Source organism: Acomys russatus, chromosome 8, assembly GCF_903995435.1.
Source record: "Acomys russatus chromosome 8, mAcoRus1.1, whole genome shotgun sequence".
NCBI lineage: Eukaryota > Metazoa > Chordata > Mammalia > Rodentia > Muridae > Acomys > Acomys russatus.
In genome coordinates this window covers 13,636,595-13,659,120 of record NC_067144.1, presented here as the reverse complement: position 1 = coordinate 13,659,120, position 22,526 = coordinate 13,636,595, and the positions used below count along the sequence as shown (strand labels likewise).

Here is a 22,526-nt window from a genome sequence, read left to right as displayed (position 1 = left end):
TCTGTTTCTCTTTCTCTTCCATTTCTCTATCACTTACTTGTTTCTCTTGGAGACACCTAAGGTTTCTGAGTGTCTGGGATCACTTCAGGAGTGGTCTCAAGGGTCCTATGTCCTGCTCACACATTATGGGCACCAGGCAGGGAGTATCTCGGCATGGTCTGCAACCCCAGGCTTGAGTGGTGCCCTACCTGTGGTCATCTCAAGCTTGCTCCTCACCTGGCCCCCTCAAGTAATCTCGTGATAGGGTCACCTGTCTGGGGCTCACTCCTGCCACAGTCCCACGAGAGGCTCTTCTAGTCTCAGGCTAGCTCCCTGGCTGAGCCTCCTGGCACTGGACCAGTGGTCATCTTAAGTTCCCTTTTCCCAGGGAACCTTCGGCTACTAATCATTCGGACATTCAAAGGTCAGAACCCTGAGAGTAGACATAGCTTCTCTCCTCTCTGTCACCTACTGAGGCACATGTGACGTAGCAGCCACACCTGCAATGCCTGTAGGGCCAAGAGTCAAATTTCTTTTATTCCCCATATATTTGAAGCAAATATTTAGTTCCTGAGGAAAAATGGTATTATATCAACATTAATTATCACATGATCAAATGAGTCTATGTATGTTAAAATGCATAGGGCTGCGGAGAGAGCTCAGTCAATTAAGTCCCTGCCACAAAAGCATGAGGACCTGAGTTTTGTTTCCCCAGAACCTACATAAAAAGCCATATTTGTCAGGAAGGCAGAGGCAGGCAGATCACTGTGAGTTCGAGGCCAGGCTGGTCTACAAAGCAAGTCTCGGACAGCCAAGGCTACACAAAGAAATACTGTCTTGAAAAAAATAAATAAACGAATAAATAAATAAATAAATAAATAAATAAATAAAAATAGCCAGATGTGGTTGTGTGAATGCTACTTTTTAACTCTATTTTATTTGGAGTCTCTTAATGCATCTACCTCCCTTCCAATTCCCCCGACCCTAGGTAGGAGAGAAAGAAGGTTAGAAGGGACAGGGCATGTAGACCTCTTTAGACTTAGTTCTGCCTGGTTAGAGTTGTCTGGTTCTTTGAGAAAATACCAATCTCAGTCATCAGGATATCCAGCTGTCCAGCAGAACCAACAGCTTCTTTCTTCATCCATCTCCTCGAAATATCTATCTATCTATCTATCTATCTATCTATCTATCTATCTATCTATCATTTACACAGTGTCCCAGAAAGCGTCCTTCCACTCTCTAGATTCTGATACTTATATCCTCTCAGAGTCCTCAGAATTAAACTAACTGCAGCTGGCAAAGGCCACACCCCTTCCAAGCCACACATGGCTGTTATCAGCTGTGGATAAACTAAAGCAGCTCCATATTGGACATTTTGAATTAAAACATAAACATAACATAACTGGGTTTTAAAGAAACAAAAACTTTGACTACATGGTGGTATGTGACTGTCACCCCAGCCTTAGGCATGAGGGTAGAGACAGTGGAATGCCTGAAGTTCATTGGCCAATCAGCCTACCCCAAGTCTTGGAGTAGGCGCGATAGAAGTCTGACTGTGGTCCTCCAGCTCTAGTAGGATGTTGAGCCCCTGTTTATTTTTATCTTTTCTTACTTGTTTCAGCACAGGCTTTGGAGTCTGGCTTCTAGCTCAAACCTGACGTTCCCATTACTGGCTGCCTGGCCATGAATAAGTCAGGGACTCTCTTGGAGCCATCGGTTCTTCATCCACAAAAATATCCTTCGATATAATCAGTGTCCAGTTTTTGCAGATTCGTGGATGGATATTTTTATTATAGAGGGTTCATGCTGTATTACTCCAGCCACCATTCAGACCCACAAAGTCTTTGGTCTTGGAGGGCAGCAGCTGCAGCGGTCTGGTCTCTTCAGGCTCTCTATGAGTCAGCTGTAAGATCTGTCACTCCATAGGCTTGCGTCTGGTGGCTTCTCTTTATCGCTGAACTGTGTCCCTCCATCACCAGTTCACATTCTCCCTGTATTGTGAAGCACATCTAGTCTTACATGACTGCTTTTCATCGTTATGTCAAGTAGAATTTAAAATTTTGGACATTCTGTATTATTGGAAACAACACAAAAGAATGTGTCATCCCTGTCACTCTGAGACAATGATAGCCCTCTTGACCTGCCCAGTTTCATAGAACTTCTATGGTTGCAGGGCCAGAAAGCCCATGGAAGTCCAGCCTAGAAGGACTTCAGGTACTTTTTCTCATCCACACTAGGGAATTAAGTTATGTCAGGTACAAGGAGCCCTTAACTCAGCCAACCCAAAAGCACCAAGGTGCCCTGCAAATATCAGTAGATGTACCAATTCAATAACTCACAGGACTTATTGACTCCTACTCACTTTCATTTTGATGCCGTGTCCTCCCAAGCCCACACTTGACATCCATAGCTTCTTTAGACTTGTTGTCTGTAATATTTATTTCTTGGATTTCTTGTGCTGACTCTGTCTTGGTCCCTTCAAACTGAAAGAAGAAAAAGAAGAGAGCCTGTGCGACATTACACCTCTTGAAAGACATAGGCCCCGTTTAAGTCATTCTTTTTTTAATAATCCCTAGTTGCATCCTTTTATCCTCCTCTAGGTGGATGTGTTGTCATAGGGCCACAATTCTAGAAAGCTCATCTGGACTCAAAGATGAATGTTTCTGCACTTTATAGCTTAGTGACCATATTTTGTTTGAAAAATGATGTTTCTGTTTTAAAACTACCACATGAGGCTCAAATGAGATACATAAAGTACTTTAAGTGCTTTATAAACTACCAAGGCATTGTTAACTACCCCACAGTGAGACAAAGAATGGCTTGTAAAAGGGTCAGCAGGTAATAAGGCACTGTAATCTCCCTTGTCCAAAATAAAAATCCATTTGTCCCGAGATATATTTCCTGAGTCAAGCCCTAACCAGAGACCCTTAAATAGACATCACAATCTCTACATTCGGAAAAAAATTTTAAATTGCCACTTTTGCGTTTATAGCTGTTTACTATGAGTTTTTAACTCCTAGGGCTAAAAATATTAGTCTGAAAGTTATAAGTTGCCTATGGGAAAATTAGGCTGGTAGAGATTTACAATTTTGGTCATTTGCCTGCAGCATGAAACACATTTTTCTCATTATTCAGGAAAAATGTTTGCACAGAGGTCTTCCTTCGTTGTGTCTCTAATGACACAAAGCAAAGAGCTGGTCCCTCCATAGAGCTGAGTAAGTACAGTTTCCCAGGAAATGTGAACTCATTCATCTTTGTATATCAATGAGAACACCTCATGCCTGGCACACTCACACCACGCCTGAGGAGAAGAAAGAGGCTTCCCTTGACAGGCAGGAGTGTTTGAGGGGGTCAGCTGCAGCTCTTGGGGCACACTTCTTAAAGCCAAAAGGGAAGGATTGATCCAGCTGGGAATCAAACTGTTGTCTAATTATCCTGTTTGATGGAAAAACGTAGAGCGACTAAACGATTGGTCATTTGCACAGTGTTCACACTCCCACTTCCTTGGTCCATGGCTAACCTGACATCTGACTCTGACTCCCAGAGCCTTTGCATTTCCACATCTCTCCAGGCAATCTGATTTACCCTAAGTTGTACTGTCACTAGCATTTCACTGAGCATCTGCCTTTCCGCTATGAACTTAACTCAGATGTAACAAATGACAGCTCAGCTTGCCTGTGTTTGTAGACTGTGATGTGGCTCTCTCTGGTTGGCTGGCAGCTCTATGTGTTGTGCCCACTCTACATATCCTCAGGCTGGACAGAGTAGAAGATGTGCAGGGCGTCTTAGTCACAGATCTTAGAGAGTTAAGGGGGTAGCCAATCAATTTTATCTTTCATGTCAACTCCAACAACTGGAGCTCCTTGAAAATTATGCTGGAGATGATGAGACCGGATCCAGACTTGGTAGGTAAAGGTGCTGTGACAAAGTACCAGTACCTTTGTGGGCAGAGGGAAATTGTACCTATCACACAAAGTGGCTCCCCTTGGAGCACCCTGGCATTGAGTGCTGCAAAGCCAACTTCCTGGAGAAGCAGCAACAGGATTCTTTATAGCTTTGGGTTCACAGGCTATGGAGAACAGAATTTACTTTGTGGGACATTACATAACATCTACTCCGCCCCATCTCTACCCACAGGGTATCTGTCAAGTTAACTTCCATCTGTAACAGAAGGATTAGAAGGTAGCTGATATAAATGCCAGCCCAAGGTTACCGGCATCTCACACACGACAGACTTACAACCCAAGCCAGATTTTCTTCTTTAACCTAAGCTAGTGGGTTGTAAGTCAGTCAAGCCTTGTGTTTGCCTGAGAGCCTGGGTTGAAGCTGAAAGCATGGGCTAGATTAGCCCAGCCTCCGAAGAGTGTCCTGAGCCCAGCAGAGAGCATCTCCAGATGTTCAGATCCAGCGTTATGTGGACGCATGGAGGTGGAGCTTCTGCTGAGTAAATTCTAATTTACCTTCTTTGGAGTTAGTCATGTAGCTTCCTTTGGAAATCGATGCTAATCCAACCGACCCTTCTAATTCTGTAAGCAAAACCGATGCCTCTGCTGCCTGCCCTCTGCAGCAGACGCAGCCAGGTTGCTGTTTCAGAGAGAATTGATCTCCTTCTTGAGGGCAAAAGGCTAAGTTCCTCCTCAAGGATTTTTGCCAATGGCTCTAACTAGGACATGCAAATATATTTGTGCAAATGAAGTCATAGACCACAGAATTTCAATGATTTGAGAAAGAATCTGTGTGAAATAAATTCCCCTTGTGATTTTGTATGAGTTCCACCCAAAACTTTGTTTCAATAGAAAGAAAGAGATTAAGAGATTTCCTCGTTCCCTGAGTTTAGAACCACATAGAGGACAGTAACCGAAATCTGCACTAGCGATTTATACTGTGAGTGTTAATTCTGCCTTTGTTAAACCTCAGCCTCAGATAAGTGCAGAGAAGCAAGGATGGGCTTGTCATGCTCCAGGGAGCTAAAATCGGAGCATGTAAAAGTTGGCTCCCGAAATATTTAGCTCTTATCTTCCATCCTCCTCACTTTAGGCCCTTTCTATGTAAATGCTATCTTACAGGTATACTCCAGTTCATGGCATATAAACTCAATTCATTCCAATGCTTTACCTAAGAACGTATTGAATTCACTACTTTAGTCCAAGTACTTGCTTTGTGCTGTGTGCCTGCCAGGTGTTATCCACATAGGGCTGATAGAAGGCCCCTCTATTATTGGTTGGAAAGAAGGAATCAATGAGTGATGGGTGATGGCTATTTGATGGCAATAGACTCTGTAGGCATGAAATATTTGCTGTGTTTGATATAGAAAAAAAAACAAGGTTTCATTTTAGCTAGACAGAATTAGCTTTGGGGATGCTGGTGAGAATCACGCTGGTGCTGATGTGGGAGAGAGATCTACTCAAGCTATAACAGGAAGACCTAACATAGCAACTGAATGAGCAAACAAAGAGAAAAGCAAGCAGGGGTTACAACAAAAAGGGGCCTGAAGCTAATTAGAATCATGATATATGTCAGGTAGGCAATGCCAAACTTAAAGTGTTAACTCCCTCAGGACATTAGGTTTGTCTAATGTATCTGAAAATTTGGAGATATCCAAGATTTATTCGTAAACACACAAAATCCAAAGCTCCATGTTTGAGCCCTGGATCATGCTTATTTCTCATTATGCAAACATGGAAATGAAAAAAAAAAACCATACACCAGAAAAGAAAGATAGCTCAGCATCGTGGGAATATCTACAAGATGTATGTATCTGTGTGTGGATGTGTACATGTGACTATAGAGGCACTGGATGCTGTGGAGTGAGAATTACAGGTAATTGTGAGTCACTTGACATGGATGAGGTGACCCAAACCCAGATCCATGGCAAGAGCCATATCTCCAGTCCTCTATGGAAGTGATCTATTGAAGTTAATTTTTGAATATTTAGCATCACTGAATTTCTGCTAAAGTCTAACTTGCTTAACAATTGAGTAACCATCTCAGAGATGAAGCCACAGCTTTTTGCTACCCTTCCCATGTTTGTTTTCTTCATTGTTCTGCTGATCGGTGAATGATAATTTACAATTATGGCCAAGATGCAAATAGTCCTTTTAGCACACATCCTCAGGTCTAGTTCATTTGTACCTCATGCAGAACAGTACTGCAGCCAGCCTTCCCCTCCACTTTTCCCTCCCTAGTGCAAACTCTATGGGGTCATTCATTCATTCAATCCATCATTGAATGTCTACTGTGCTGTGATTAACTCCTGGTGAAGGTGCTGGGCATATGGGCATCACCTAGTCTGGATCTTAAAGTTTTTCACTGCCAAGTGGGTCTCTTCATATCTCTCAGCATCATCACTGACCACAACAACTCTCCTCTTTGTTCCCTTCATCCTGATTCCACTTGTACAAAGGCACCACACTTAGAGGGGGAAAAAAGTAATGTGTGCATTGGCCCACTCCCTACACATACTGCTGGTTGCCACTCGGGATTTATGATCTTCAGAAATATTGGAGGAAAGAATGTAGATAGGGTCCTTTTGTTTTCTAATTTTATGCTGAAAAATGTGCTTATTATCTTCCATAATCTTCAGCTAATGCCCTAATGCTTTCACTTTGAAAAATCTTTCCTCTAAAATTGGCTTCCTTCCTCTTTCCTGCCTAACCCACTTCCCGGCACTCCTGTGACTTTTGTTCAGAAAAGGGCAAAATCATCTTGGTGACTTAGAATTCATCTTTTTTTTAATGCTTATTTGTGATTCATTAGGTTTTTTTTTATCACTTAGCTTTCTTTCCAGAATTAGAAAACCAAAGTCTCTGATACCTTTCCAATAAAAATTATACTAAAGATATTTTTATAACACCATGTGGTTTCGAAAACAGCAGCCAAGGTCTCTAAATGTGGTCAGTGTCGAACGGTAGCTGCATAGGGATGCCTGGGAGCAAGCAGGGTGGGATTGCAGTGATTTCTTCCTGTGACACATCACTGTGTACTGCTGATTCTCCGTGACACCCAGGCCCTTAGAGTGCTGCATTGAGGGTAACCAGGAGGCGATCTGGGATTGATATATTTTCATGCTAAGGAAACTGAGGTAGAGGAACACCAACAATCACAACTACTATGACTTCAAGTTACCAGCACAGAAAAGAATCTGCCAATATACACAAAAATCAATATAAGGGCATGCTATCAAAAATAGTTCCTTGGGTTTGTCTTGCCATCCCAGGTTCATCAGTCACTTCCCCTACACCAACCTGTTTCCAGAGTGACAAATATCATATCCTTCTCTTAAGTTTACTGAGGTGGGATTATAAAGCTCATCTTAGAACCATTTTACTCTGCTTCCATGCTAGACCTTAACTACATCCCAGTCCACAAAGATGGAGCCCCAAGATTCTTTTCAAGGCTTGTCACCCACAAGATCCAGAGTGTGGTGGTTTGAATAGGAATGGCCCCATGGACTCATGGGTTTGAATGTTTGGCCCATAGAGAGAGGCATTATTGGCAGGTGTGGCCTTGGGGAGGAAGTGTGTCACTGTGGAGGCTGACTTTAAGGTCTTCTATCCTCCAGCTATACCCAGTGTGTCACGCAGTCTCTTGCTGCCTGCAGATCAAGATGTAGAACTCTTGGCTCCTCCTCCAGCACCACGTCTGCTACATATTGTCATGTTCCCCACTATGATGATAATGAACTAAACCTCTGAACTGTAAACCAGCCCTAATTAAATGTTTTCCTTTATAAGAGTTGCTGTGGTCATGGTGTCAACTCACAGCAATAAAACCCTAACTAAGACACAGAGCAATGTGAGAGAAGACAATGACCAATCTTCTCAGCCTCCCCAGAATCCAGCTTTGAAAGTGTTCTATTTTTGGGAATTGTGCCAGTACCCTCACTGCTTCATGAGGAACAGTCATCAATCCCAATTACACACAAGCTGTCAGACACTAGTTACTAAAACCATGCTCTTGTCCAGGTACTCTTTCCCCCCAAGGAACAGCACTAAAGCTCTGTTCACACCCATCACAGTACCAGTTTTCTCTCTTCTCCCTTGGTCCACTACTAGGCTAACAACCTATGAGCAGAAGCCATGGAAGTCACAGTGGTTCATAAATTATATTTGGCTTCCAAATAGACACTAGGATTCATTTTGGAGGCTCATCCTTGCTGATGTTTTCTGCTCTGCTTTCCTCCTCTCAAATCACCACCTTGGCCAGAAGAGGCATCATCAATCTCTGGAATCTAAGCATCCGTGGCACTGTGTTTTCTTCTACAAAAGAGATTTACACTGCCTGCCTCACTCTCCTTCTATAGTGCAATGATTCACAGTTTTGACTGTATTATTGTGGCCTAGCAATCTTTCTGAAAATACTGAAGCTCAGGTCCCATCATGAGTCATTAAATTCAAGATGAACTTGGACATTGATTGAAATAGGAGTTTCAAAATTGTGGTCAAGAGTGAGAAGGACCAGTAGTGTTTAGGATACCAGAAATATAAAAGGGGTAAGCTCTCTTTGGACTGGTCTCTTTCCTAGTACTTTATAGTCCATATCATGTACTGTGCTGGCTAGTTTTATGTCTACCTGACGCTATAGTCATCTGCTGTGATTAACAAATGATGGACAACTGGAACTGAGAAATGAGTAGAGCTCAAGAAGAGATCAGCATCATTGAGGTTAAATATTCTGGAAAGAATTTGTAAGACACTTTTAAAATTTGTAAAACATTTTATATTGTGATGTATTAATATGTGATCTTGGGGCAGACAAGAAAGGAGAGGTTGTGGTTTAACAGTGAGGTGTTTGAGGGTCAAGCTGACAAGGCTGTGCTGGCTAGTTTTATGGCAACTTCACACACAAGCTGAAGTCATCTAAGAAGAGGAGACCTCAACTGAGACAATGCCTCCATAAGATCAGGCTGTAGGCAAGCCTGTAGAGCATTTTCTTAATTAGTTATTGAAGGGGAGGGCCTAGCCCATTGTGGGTGTGCAGCGCCTCGGCTAGTGGTACTAATTTCTATAAGAAAGCCGACTGAGGAAACCAGTAAGCAGCATCCTCCATGACCTCTACATCAGCTCTTGCCTCCAGGTTCCTGCGCTGTTTAAGTTTCTATCCTGAATTCCTTCAATTATGAACAGTAATATAGCAATATAAGCCAGATAAACCATTTGCTCCCCACATTTCTTTTGGTCATGGTGTTTTATCATATCAATAGTAACCCTAACCAAGACATCTATTTTGTCAGTCTTCTTAATTTTCCCCCTGAAAGTCCATATGATCTATCTGTAAACACACATCTAAGAAAAATAATATCAACATACCAAAGAGACCAGAATGCCTATGTTTGTTGATACAGAAAGAATACCAGCTGTATATATACAATGGAATATTATTTATCTCTAAAAAGGAATGGTAACCTATACTTTTTAATGAAATATATGGGAAGAGTGGACATTGGGTTAAATAAAATAAGTCAGATATAGGAAAACAAATACCTCGTGTTCTTTTTATGTGTGAGTTTCTAAATGTATAATAGTGATTTCTAGAAGCTAGAGAGGATTCAAGGGATATTAGAGAACTGGTTAGAAACAGTAAGTTGTAATTGTTCACATCCCAGAGGAGTACTCTGATTCCTAATAAACTATCATGTATTTTATGAATAACCAGAAGAGAGGCTCAAAGTCTCCTGACACAAAGTAAGTATGAAGATGGAAATGCTGATTTGTTTGATTTAATTAGCACATAGTATATTCAAATACTGAAATACCACACGGTTCCCCCAGAACTATGTACAAAAATCACATGTTAATAAGAATAACTTTTTAAGAAGATTAAATGTTCTCCTATGGTGACCTGGCCACAAGGAAAGGAAAGGAAAAATCAGTAGGAACTTAGAACAAATAAAACATAAGTAGAAATGTCAAGCAAGGAGCCAAAGATAATATCCAAAGAGAAGTGGGTCAAGAATCTTGTTTGATTGAAAGATGTGGAGCAAGAACTAAACGGAGTTTAGCTTGGAGTGGGAAAGGCAGCAGCCTCATCCAAGAGCTCTGCCCAAGCATGGAAGAGCTGGAGATGGGAACCAGGCTCAGTAGTGAGATAATGATAGAGGCCCAGACATCTGTCCTGGGCATAGGATGGACCTTTTTTTTTTTTTTTTTTTTTTTTTTTTTTGGCCCTAGTGATGGGGGCATGGAGCATCACAGATTCAGGAGACCAGAACACAGGTAGATATGAGAATCTGGGGAAGATGGAAAGGTCTGTGTGTTTGACTGCGGGTAGATGGACCTTCTGAAATCAACTTCAACTCTACCATGCACAAAGGATGCCTTTGGTGCACGACTTCCTGTCCCCCTTGCTGACTCAGAGGGAACACAGCAGCCAGTAAACACTGACGTTTATTATCCAAAGGCAAAATGGCATTAGTCTGACACAGGGCCTCATAGCCTAGAACGTAGAATGATAGTTGGCCATGGAATGTGTATGGCTTGACACAACATCCTGGAAGGGAACTGAAGCCTTTTAATTTGAATACTACCTGAGTATTGAGTATCTGGGTAAGGGACACTTGGAAATGCTGAAAAGGATTGTCCCATATGGTTCAAGTAGCCACCACACCACTATAACTAAGAGGGCTGGCTTCTGTCCAGAGAGGGGCTCCACTCACAGGAAGGACAGGCTATCTGCTTTCCTTGGTGAGAGTCCTTCAGGCAATGTGTACCATTCCACAGCCAAACCACAGAGAGCTCTGGGTAAAAAGAAAAGGAAGGTTCCATGATAAAGAACAGAGAAAAGGGAAGCCCCAAGACTGCAGTACCATGGCAGCCCAGGGGTGCAAACAGGCCCTCCTGGAGGGGGAAGGTGGAGGGAGGGAGCAGTGGTCTCTCTCTCTCTATCTCTATCTCTTACACACGCACACACACACACACACACACACACACACACACACACACACACTCACCAAGGCTCAAGGACAATGAATGGAAGAGGACAAGAGACTGTTATAGCCAGAGGTTGGGGGTTAGGGGGGGCAGAACAAAACAGTGTCTTCTTGACATGACAGTACAGATACATTCATGAACTCACAGCTGTTATGGTGACCTGCACAAGATAAAGCCAGGCAACATTCTAGCACCTGCCCCTAACTGAAGAGCTGCAGGAGAGAGAGTGAGAGAGTCCATTTTCCTTAAGGGAGTGGCTCCTGCTAGGTTGTCCACTCTCCGGTGGATGGCGCCCACCCAGGAGTAAATGGGTTAAAAAAAAAAAAAAGACAATACTGGGAGCTGAAGAGAGGTCAGAGATAGAAGAGGGTGTGGGGGAGTTGGGAAGAGGAATAGGAATTGAATGTGATCTAAATGCATTGTATGAGGGGCTGGAGAGATAGCTCAGTTGTTAAGAGCATCATTTTGCTCTTCCAGCGGACCTGAGTTTGATTCCCAAAATCCATATGGCAACTCACAACAGTCTATAACTATACTTCCAGCAATATGATGCCTTCTTCCAGCCTCAACAGGCACCGGGCATGCATGCAAGTACACAGACATGCAAGCATATATGTAGGCAAATGTTGGGGACACAGAAGTCCTTGCATTCACAGAGGACCAGTCTTGTCAATCACATAATGGTGTCTCCTCAATGGAAAAGGTAAGATCAAGTACCTGAATTCCATCCAGAAAGCTGAAAGGAGATTTTGTTAATGATCCCATGACCTTGTTGCTACCTGTGGAGACATACCTCATTCACCTTCTGTTATAGGCGCAGACTTCATTCAACTTCTCTAGAATGATTATCCCAGGCCCTTCCTTCCCTAGAGGTTACACGTATTTAATGATCGGCTGACCTCTATGCTATGTAGGTCAGAGATCACACTGTATTCTAGGCCTTTGCTATAGAATACACCCTCATGGTCACATACACTTTGTAAAAGAGTTTCTACATAGTCACACCTTAATCTTTATTGTGCACCTGAAATGGAAAGAACTGGAATGACTGCTGCCTGGAAACCTTTTCCCAAATTATACTGTGTTTTAAATATGCCAACAATGAACCACCTGGCATTAGGCTCCCCGAAGTCTGATCCAAGTTGACAAAATCAATTTGTACCAAATTTTCATTTTTATTTCTTCAGGTGGCTCACGTCGCTTACATGACATCTATAGGGACCTCCTCAGGCAAAGTACTCATAGATTTAAAAATAAAAATAATAATATTAAAAATACATTGCATGATATTCTCAAAGAACTAATAAAATATATTTTATTAAAAAGAAGCTGAGGCTAGGAGAATGTGGAAATTCAATAAAGTTCTGTCTGCAATAACAAGAGTTGAGAGTTAATGTCTGAAAAGAGAAAATCAAGAAACATGCAACATCATAGTTAGACATGATCTCAGAAACTGAGGCAAGATTACTGCCATGAATTGGATATAAGGCTTGGCTACATAACAATATGCTGCATAATTTTCTTCATACAAAACAAAGTTGACTTACAAGGCAAACAAAACAAAAAAACAAAAACAAAAATAATAATTAAATAGTATTAAAAGACATAGTTTCCAGAAGGGTAGATCTGGCCCTTGCTGTAGGTGAGCCACACCCAAGGGCACAAAAGCAGGAGAGCTGTCCCAGCCCCTCTCCTGCTGTATCCCTCTGGAGATGTGCATCTGCTGTGCATCTCATCTGGGCAACACAGTAGAGCTGGCCTTGATGGTGTGGGCATGGATGGGCCAGGCTTGAGGAATAAGAACAGGAGGGCTGGCTCTTCCCCCCCCTCCTTGCTGGCTGTAGCAGTGGATGGGTCAGCAGGCCAGGGCAGGGAAGCTTGCCCTGGTGGTGTGGGTGTAGGGGAGCTGGTGGACTGACCCTGTCAGATGCCTCTTAGGCCCAGATCCATGGCCTTGAGTTGGCCCACCCCAACAGCTACCCATTAATGAACCACTCATTTTGCATGAAGGATCTCCATGACACAAACCAACAACAGGACATCTCAGAGGAGTCCCAGTGAGTATCTAGTATTGATGGTGTAGCAGAAGCCAGAGGCCTCAAACCAGACCAATGATTCATTGCAATGAACATTTGCAAGTAAAGAAGTATATGCCAAAAGGTATACTGTGAGACACACTGACACATTACACTTTCCACAACAAGATATATGTATATATGCATGCATGTGTGTGCATGTAAGTATGTATTCTCTTTTGGGGCAGAGATTGCAAAGCTAGAGGACGGGTGAAAGAGATTGGGGAGGTGAGTGGAATTGGGGTGCATGAGCAGAAATTGTAAAATTTACAAAGAAGCAATACAAAATTTAAAAAGAAAGAAAAGAAATAGTTTCTTTGGGAATACTGGAACTCTTGGGTAGGAGCCACAATTCTCATTAAAAATATGGCCGCATCATTTTACCTTAATTAGGACAGGGCACATGGTTTAAGTAATGGTTAATAATTTACTTCATGAACAAAAGACCTGGGTAGACCAGGTGGTGATAGAGAAATGAAGGAGGAGAGCCCCATAGTTGCCTGTTCCATATAGTAACGCTGGATGCATGTTCCCTAATACTCTTGTTCAGCCTGTCCCAGTGCAAGGCTGGCATAAGTTGCTGGGGAGCACTGAAGCTCACGATAACACATTGGCTCATTCCTGTTTCCTTCGCCTCCCTTTGGGAAATCCAAATCTAGGAGTTTGAGCAATACAGGAGGCAGATAATGAAATTCTCCAAGTTTCTGGAAGAAGCTGTGAGGCAGTGTCCCACAGGTACCCAGGTTATTTGGAATCTGTGATGAAGCTGATTCTGGTAGTTATTAATAGCTGAAAAGTCTTTATATTCTGATCTGTGCCTTTGTGGGTTCGGCATTTGGATTCACACTGAAACCTGGCTCTAATAACAATAGCCTGTAGGCCACTGGTCATGCCGCGCCACTGCCATGGACTTCAGCCTCCAGGTTTTGGAACATCCTAGCACTTTCTATGATTATCTGTGTAACATCAGTACATTTTTTTAAAGTAAGCTTCGAGTCCTGGATGCAAAAGGGGAGATGGTAATCATCTAGCTCACTGTGACTCTTAGAAGAAGAAAAACAAAAAAAAAAGATGGATAATGTATTCAAAGTGTTCATGCAACAATCCATCCAGTGCTAGCGTCCCTGGATTTCAGTCTCTCAGCCCCTTCTGGTGCCTCACTTTGTTAGATGGCCATGCACTAAGCAGGGCATCCTTCCAGCATTCTCTCCCTGGGGCCATTGGTTATGATGACCAGCTGAAAGGATGCAGCCAATGGCCTCTGCTTGGCTAGTGAGACAGCTTCGTGGACAAAACCCAAGTGCATTTCTCTATCTCCCTGCACATTTGTGCAGAGAGAAAGAGAATACTTCCATAATTGTCTAGAGCCCGCTCTCCCATGAGGAACAGGAATGCTGATTTCTCTGAAGTTGTTTGCCATGAAGACACTTTGCAGGTTGATGAGGCTGAAATGCCTGCTTGGTGAGAATGAAAAGGCCATATTGGCCTTGGGAGTGTTAATGATGCTATGCCTCGTGTGCTTCACAAAAGGAAAGAGCCTTGAGAGCTGCAAAATGCCTAACACATTGCAAAGAAAGCCAGTCTCCTTCTAGTCAGATGCTATGTGCCTTACTTTTTCAGAATATCATGGCTACAAAATTTAACTCTCTCTGCACCCATCTTGACAAAAAGGCAATGGTTTACCTTGAGTGCACAGAGCTCCTAAGTTTCCATCCTGCCTTATCTCTTTCCTGTTTCCCTGCCTCATATTTGTCAATCCTTTCTCTGGACTAACAGATGACCCCCACTAATTCAGTGGTTCTCAACTTGTGGGTCACGACCCCTTTTGGGGGTTGAACAGCCTTTCACAGGGGTGGCCTAAGACCATCAGGGGAAAAAGAGATTTTTCCTTGCAATTCACAATAGCAGCAAAGTCACAGTTGTGAAGTAGCAGTGAAATAATTTTGTGGTTGGGGGGTCAGCACAACATGAGGAACTGTATTAAAGGGTCGCAGCATTCGGAGGGTTGAGAACCACGGTGCTTGGTCTGAGTCTTTGTGGGCACACATGACTGAGATGATTGATCAGCCTTTCTTGTTGCTGGAAGATTGACTTCCTGCTCCTCACCTCACACTCATCTCAGGAAAGAGGTGGAACCGAGCACCCCTAGCATTTCTCAGGCCCTATGAGAAGCAAAGCCTTTAGCTTTTGATTTTCTACACCCAGACCTTTCCTACAGCAACAATTGCCCATGTGCAGTACCCATGACATTACTCTTGGGTGGGGTGTATTTTTTTTTTTTTTTTTTTTTTTTTTTTGCCTTTTGTAAATCACAGAGCTTCCACGGGCTACCTCCAAGCTCTCCAACAGCATCCTTTTCTTTTAAATTCAACTGGAAATGCACAAACTCAGTCTTTATTCTGAAAGCCCAGGACATTAAACAAGCTTTCCTGTTATGCACAAGGGCTTAGGGGCTAACTCTTTTGCTCTTAACATCTTCCTGTTTGTTGCTTCCAAAGAATCCTTGGCTCTGGATCTGACCTCACTCTTGAAGTCACATGCCTGTTTTATACCACACTGACCCATCTAGCAGTACTCTTCTTTTTTCATTCCCTGAAGTCATCAAAAATTCAAGCGGATGTGTCCATCATCTTTTCCTAAAAATCTGAGATATTCTCAGATTTCTGTGGCAAACACAAAATAGGCCATTGCAGAGAACACTTGACTGTGCTAAAATTATTTTTCTCCTTTACTCAGATCTTTTCCTAGACAAGATATTCTAAAGACAGCTCATGGGATGAATATAAACACAGACATATTTTGTTCAGCCAGCACAAATAAATAAAATTTTAATTAGCTCCAACATTTTTTAATGAGCTTTCCACCCTCACCCCCACCCACCCCAGATTTTGACTTTTCTTGTAAGCCTGAAAGGTCTGGCAATACTGGATCTCCAGTCATGAAAGGCAGTGACTGGCTAGAAGACAGCCATCGCCACTCTGACCCAGACTTGCCCTCTGCGATATCATCAGCTGCAATCCAGAGCAAGGTGTGGCCCTCTGCCACACCATCAAGTTTTGCTTTCAGCACCTAAATACAACAGCTGGATGTGCCTTGTATGGCTTGGGAACTCTGCTATACACTACCCTGCCCACTCCTTTTCACAGAGACCCATCTCTCTCTCTCTAAGTATCAACAAACACCTCTATCTCCTCTGTCTTGTATCTGGCATATTTGCCTCCACTGTGGTTTGAATGCTTATGCTCTCCCCCAGTTCACGTCCTGCACCCTTTAACCCTGGTAATTGTGTTGAGAGGTTAATTACTTTGGGAAGCAAGTAGTTCCTGCAGGCAGAGTCCTTCATAGGAGAGGTACCCTGATAAAGAGACCGCAGAGTTAGCTAGATCCTTCTCCCATGTGAGTTCACGTCTGTCAACCTAGAGACAGGACCCTACCAAGCACTCAATCAGCTGACCACTTCATGAACTTTCAGTGTTAAAGACTGTGAAAAAAATGTTTACATCGTTGTTTTTAAGCTGTCCCATTTATGACACTAAGTCATTTTAAGGCAACACTGCTCCATCTGTTTTTATTTTTGAGATGGCCTCTTTACCAGCAAAGGCCACTCTTCTTTCCTAACCAAAAATGCCTATTAAAATCTCCCGAATGCTGCCTTCCTTGACTCACCTTGGTAGAATCACAATCCTTCTACAAAAGGCTTACTTGATGTAAAATAATAAAGAAGCACGTGACTAAAGCATCAAAATGACCATGCAACTGGCTGCAAGAAAGATCATATTTTTGTAATAATTAAGGAGAATTTAAATGTTCACAACTAGGAGGAGATCCAAGATGGCGGCGAGCAGTGTGGACCGTGTTTGGAAGCTCCAGTAAACAATTCAGGGAATTGCACAGATTTCTGAGCCAGGAACACCGAGGTCCCCACACCACGACAGCAGGAATGCTACACGGTTCAGAGGGACCAAGGTGCGGAGGACCTGCATGTCCCTGCACACAGGAGGAGCACGGATTTTCTCGGATTGGAGCAGCAGCAGCAGAGGCAGCAGGAGCAGCGGCGCCAGCAGCACCAGTGTCAGCAGCGGCAGAGGCTGAGGTTTGCAGCTCAGAGCCTTCCGGTGGAGGCGATTGGTGTGGTGGCCAGTGGGAGTTGCTGTGGGAGAGGGGACTCTGGGCAGGATTTGGGTCGCGCGGTGCCTTGAGACCCAAACTGGACTCGGCGGACAGTTCAACCCCAGAGTCCCGGGTTCAGCTCAGTGCACAGTGCCATGGAGACTCTGGCTCAGCTCAGCAAGCAATTCTGCCCAAGACACTAGCTCAGCTCACTGTGCAGTTCTGGGGCACTGACCCAGGCTGAGGTCAGCACACAGATTTGGCCCAGAGTCCCTAGCTGGACTTGTTGGGCATTTTGGGCCCAGAGACTCTAGCTGAGCTTTGCACACAGGCTCGGTGGCCCTAAGACTCTGGCTGGACTCTCCACACAATTTAGGCCCAGAGTCCTGGCTGAATTCAGCGAGCAGTGTGGGTCCAGAGTCCCTGGCTGAGCTCGGTGCACAATTCCGCCCCGGAGACTCTGGTGGAGTTCGGCATGCAGTTTGGGTCCAGAGTCCCTAACTGTGCTTGGCAGACAGATTGGGCCCAGAGACTCTAGCTGAGCTTTTGGCACAGTCCCGGCTCTGAGACTCTGGTTGGACACAGTGCGCAGTTTGAATCCAGAATTCCTGGCTGAGCTTGGCAGACGGTTCGGGCCCTGGGTATATAACTGACCACAGCACGCACTTTGGGCCAAGAGCCCCTAGCTGAGCTTGGTGTGCAGTCCCAGCCCAAAAATTATGGCTGGACTCTGTGTGCATTTTGGGCCCAGAGTTCCTAGCTGAGCTTGGCAGATGGTTTGGTCCCGGAGAATCTAGCTGATCTTGGCACGTGGTTTGGGCCCAGTGCCCCGGCTGGACTTGGCAGGGGACCCAGAAAGCTGTGGATACCTTGGTCTGACCCAGTGCTCATTCAGAGACCCAAAACAATTGCAGGACCCACAGTACAGGGGAGCTGAGGATCACTGGCTGTGAGAGTCCAAAACGACAGGGCTAGCCTCCTGCCATCCACACCAGAGAAGCATCAGAGCTTCCAGCCTAGGGAAATCATGAGAAAACAAGTGAATCTATCATCAGACTCCCTCCACCCAACTCTGGAAGCTACCCAACAAAAACAAAGATGGCAAGATGTCTAAAGCACAGCGAAAAAGCATATGCAAAAAAACCCAAAACAACATGGCTTCTCCAGTTTCCAACTATGCCAAAGAAAACAACCCAGAGAACTCAAATACAACGGAAATACAAGAAAATGACCTCAAATCCTTAGTAATGAGGATGATAATGGAGGAAACAAATAAAATTCATAATCAAATGCAGGAAGATGCAGCCAAACAGGTGAGAGACATAAAAGAAGCACATAGAGTGGAACTGGAAAATTTTCAGGAAAATGCAAACAACTAGATGAAAGAAATAAATAAAACGGTTCAAGCTCTGAAGACCTATAAAGACGCAATGGAAGAAACTCAGGAATATACAAACAATCAGATGAAAGAAATAAAAAAAAATCAGTTGAAGATCTGAAGATGAAAATGGATTCAATGATAAACACACAGACAGAAGAAAAACGGGAACGTGAGACTTCAGAGAAGAAGGCGAGCAACACAGAGGTGAGCTTTTCTAACAGAATCCAAGAGATGGAAGAATGAATATCAGGTCTAGAAGATACAATCACAGATCTTGAAGCAAACACTAAAGAAAATGCCAAATCTGGAAGACTCCTGACACAAAACATTAAAGAAATTAAGGACACCATGAAAAAGAAGAAATCTGAGGATAACAGGCATTGAAGAAAGAGAAGACATCAGACTCCAAGGCCCAGAAATTATCCTCAACAAAATCATAGAAGAAAATTTCCCCAATCTAAAGAAAGAGATGCCTATAAACATACAAGAGGCCTACAGAACACCAAATAGAATTGACCAGAAAAGAAAAACTGCCCATCACATAATAATCAAAACACAAAACATACAGAACAAAGAAAAAATATTAAAAGCTGCTAGGGAAAAGAGCCAAATAACATTTAATGGCAAACCTATGAGAATTACACCCGACTTCTCAGCAGAGACCATAAAAGCCAGAAGGGCCTGGACAGAGATCCTGCAAACCCTAAGAAACCACAGATGCCAGGCCAGACTACTTTACGCAGCAAAACTATCAATAACCATTGATGGAGAAAACAAAATATTCCATAACAAAAACAAATTCAAACAGTACCTATCCACAAATCCAGCTTTACAGAAGGTACTAGAAGGAAAACTCCATCCCAAAGGGTCAAGCTAAAACCAAAACTACTCAGGAAATAGATAACTATACCATGGCAAAAACACAACTATACAAACGCTCAACTGGAAACAACATCAAAATTAAGACTCTTAACAGTCACTGGTCATTAATATCTCTCAACATCAATGGTCTCAATTCTCCAATAAAAAGACACAAACTAACTGAATGGGTGCAGAAACAAGATCCAACATTCTTCTGCATTCAAGAAACACATCTCACCCATAATGATAGGCATTACCTCAGGGTAAAAGATTGGAAAAAAATATTCCAAGCAAATGGTCACAAGAAGCAAGCAGGAGTAGCCATTTTAGTATCGAACAAAATAGACTTTCAACCAAAATTAATCAAAAGGGATGCAGAAGGGCACTTCATACTCATCAAAGGTAAAGTCAACCAAGAGGACATCACAATTCTGAACATCTATGCTCCCAATACAAGGGCACCCACATTTGTAAAAGATCTGCTAAAAAATGCTTAAACCACACATTGATCCCCACACAATCATAGTGGGAGACTTCAATACCCCACTCTCACTGAAGGATAAGTCATTGAAACAGAAACTAAGCCGAGAAATAACATCATTAACCAATGCCATGGATCAAATGGATCTAACAGATATCTATAGAACCTTTCACCCAAACAAGAAAGAATATACCTTCTTCTCTGCACCCTATGGAACTTTCTCCAAAATTGATCACATTGTAGGTCACAAAGCAAGCCTCAACAGATACAAGAGGATTGAAATAATACCTTGTATCCTATCAGATCACCATGCCCTTAGGCTGCAATTCAACAACAACAGAAATAACAAAAAGCCTACACGTACGTGGACACTAAACAACTCTCTGCTAAATCACACCTGGGTCAGGGAAGAAATAAAGAAAGAAATCAAGGAGTTTCTGAAATTCAATGAAAATGAAAGAACAACATACCCAAATTTGTGGGCTACATTGAAAGCAGTGCTAAGAGGAAAATTCATAGCACTAAGTGCCTTTAAAAAGAAATTGGAAACACCGCACATAAGCATCTTAACAACACAACTGGAATCTCTAGAAAAAAAAGAAGCAGAAACGCCCAAAAGGAGTAGACGTCTGGAAATAATCAAACTCAGGGCTGAAATTAACACATTAGAAACTAAGAAAACAGTCCAAAGAATCAACAAAACCAAGAGCTGGTTCTTTTAGAAAATCAACAAGATAAACAGACCGTTAGCCAAACTAACCAAAAGGCACAGAGACAGTATTGAAATCAACAAAATCAGAAATGAAAAGGGAGACACAATAACAGACACTGAAGAAATACAAAGAATCATAAGATCCTACTTTGAAGGCATATATGCCACAAAATTTGAAAATCTAAGGGAAATGGACATTTTCTTGATTAATTTCACTTGCCAAAATTGAGTGAAGAACAGATAAACAAGCTAAATAGTCCCATTTCCCCTACAGAAATAGAAGCAATCATTGATAGTCTCCCAACCAAAAAAAAAAAAAGCCCAGGGCCAGATGATTTCAGTGCAGAATTCTACCAGACCTTCAAGGGTGAGCTAATACCGATACTCTTCAAGCTACTCCAAAAGATAGAAATGGATGGAACATTACCAAATTCATTCTATGAGGCCATGGTCACACTGATATCTAAACCTCACAAAGACTCAACAAAGAAAGAGAATTTCAGACCAATTTCTCTTATGAACATCGATGCAAAAATACTACATAAAATACTTGCAAAACAAATACAGGAACACATCAAAGATATCATTCATCATGACCAAGTAGGCTTCATTCCAGGCATGCGGGGTGGTTTAATATATGGAAATCCATCAATGTAACCCACCATATAAACAAACTGAAAATAAAAAACCACATGATCATCTCTTTAGATGCAGAGAAAGCATTTGATAAAATATAACACCCATTCATGTTTAAAGTTTTAGAGAGATCGGGGATACAAGGCACTTTCCTCAACATAATAAAGGCTATATATAGCAAGTCAATAGCCAAAATCAAAGTAAATGGTGAGATACTCAAGGAAATTCCTCTAAAATTGGGAACAAAGCAAGGCTGCCCACTCTCTCCATATCTCTTCAATATAGTACTAGAAGTTCTAGCCAGAGCAATAAGACAACAAAAGAAGATTAAGGGTATCCAAATGGGAAAGGAAGAAGTCAAATTATCCCTATTTGCAGATGATATGATAGTGTACACAAGTGACCCTCAAAATTCCACCAGAGAACTCCTAAAGCTGATAAACACCTTCAGCAAATTGGCTGGATACAAAATTAACTCAAAAAAGTCTGTAGCCTTTCTATACACAAATGACAAGCTTGCAGAGGAAGAAATTAGGAAAACCACACCCTTCACATTAGCAACAAGCAATATAAAATATCTAGGAGTTACTCTAACTAAGCAAGTGAAGGACTTGTTTGAAAAAAATTTCAAAACTCTGAAGAAAGAGATTGAAGATGACCTGAGAAGATGGAATGATCTTACTTGCTCATGGATCGGGAGAATTAACATAGTAAAAATGGCCATCCTATCAAAAGCAATCTACAGATTCAGTGCAATCCCTATCAAAATACTTACACAATTTTTTAAAGACATTGCAAGTTCAATTCTGAACTTCATATGGAAAAACAAAAAACCCAGAATAGCTAAAACAGTCTTGTACAATAAAAGGTGCTCCGGAGGAATCTCCATACCTAATCTCAAACTGTACTATAAAGCAATAGTAATTAAAACAGCATGGTAGTGGCACAGCAACAGGCTGGTTGATCAGTGGAATCGAATCGAAGACCCAGATATGAATCCACACACATATGGTAACTTGATTTTTGACAAAGAAGCCAAATCCATTCAATGGAAAAAGGATAGCATCTTCAACAAATGGTGCTGGTGTAACTGGAGATCTATGTGTAAAAAAATGCAACTGGACCCATATTTGTCACCTTGCACAAAACTCAAATCCAAGTGGATTAAAGACCTCAACATAAAACCAGAGACACTAAGTCACTTAGAAGAAAAAGTTGGGAAGAGCCTGGAACATATTGGCACAAGAGACAACTTCCTGAACAGAACACCAACAGCCCAGGCCTTAATGTCAACAATTAATAAATGGGACCTCATGAGGCTGAGTAGCTTCTGTAAGGCAGGAGACACTGTCAAGAGAACAAA

The 22,526-nt window shown here is 42.4% G+C and overlaps 1 non-coding gene across 1 annotated transcript; it reads right to left on the bottom strand.

Annotated features, from left to right (window-relative positions):
- Positions 1 to 369: 369 nt before the first annotated feature.
- On the bottom strand, positions 370 to 501 carry LOC127193474 (small nucleolar RNA SNORA17). The gene has a single exon (XR_007831127.1). It is a non-coding gene; the product is annotated as a small nucleolar RNA SNORA17 (small nucleolar RNA).
- Between the last annotated feature and the right edge of the window lie 22,025 nt (positions 502 to 22,526).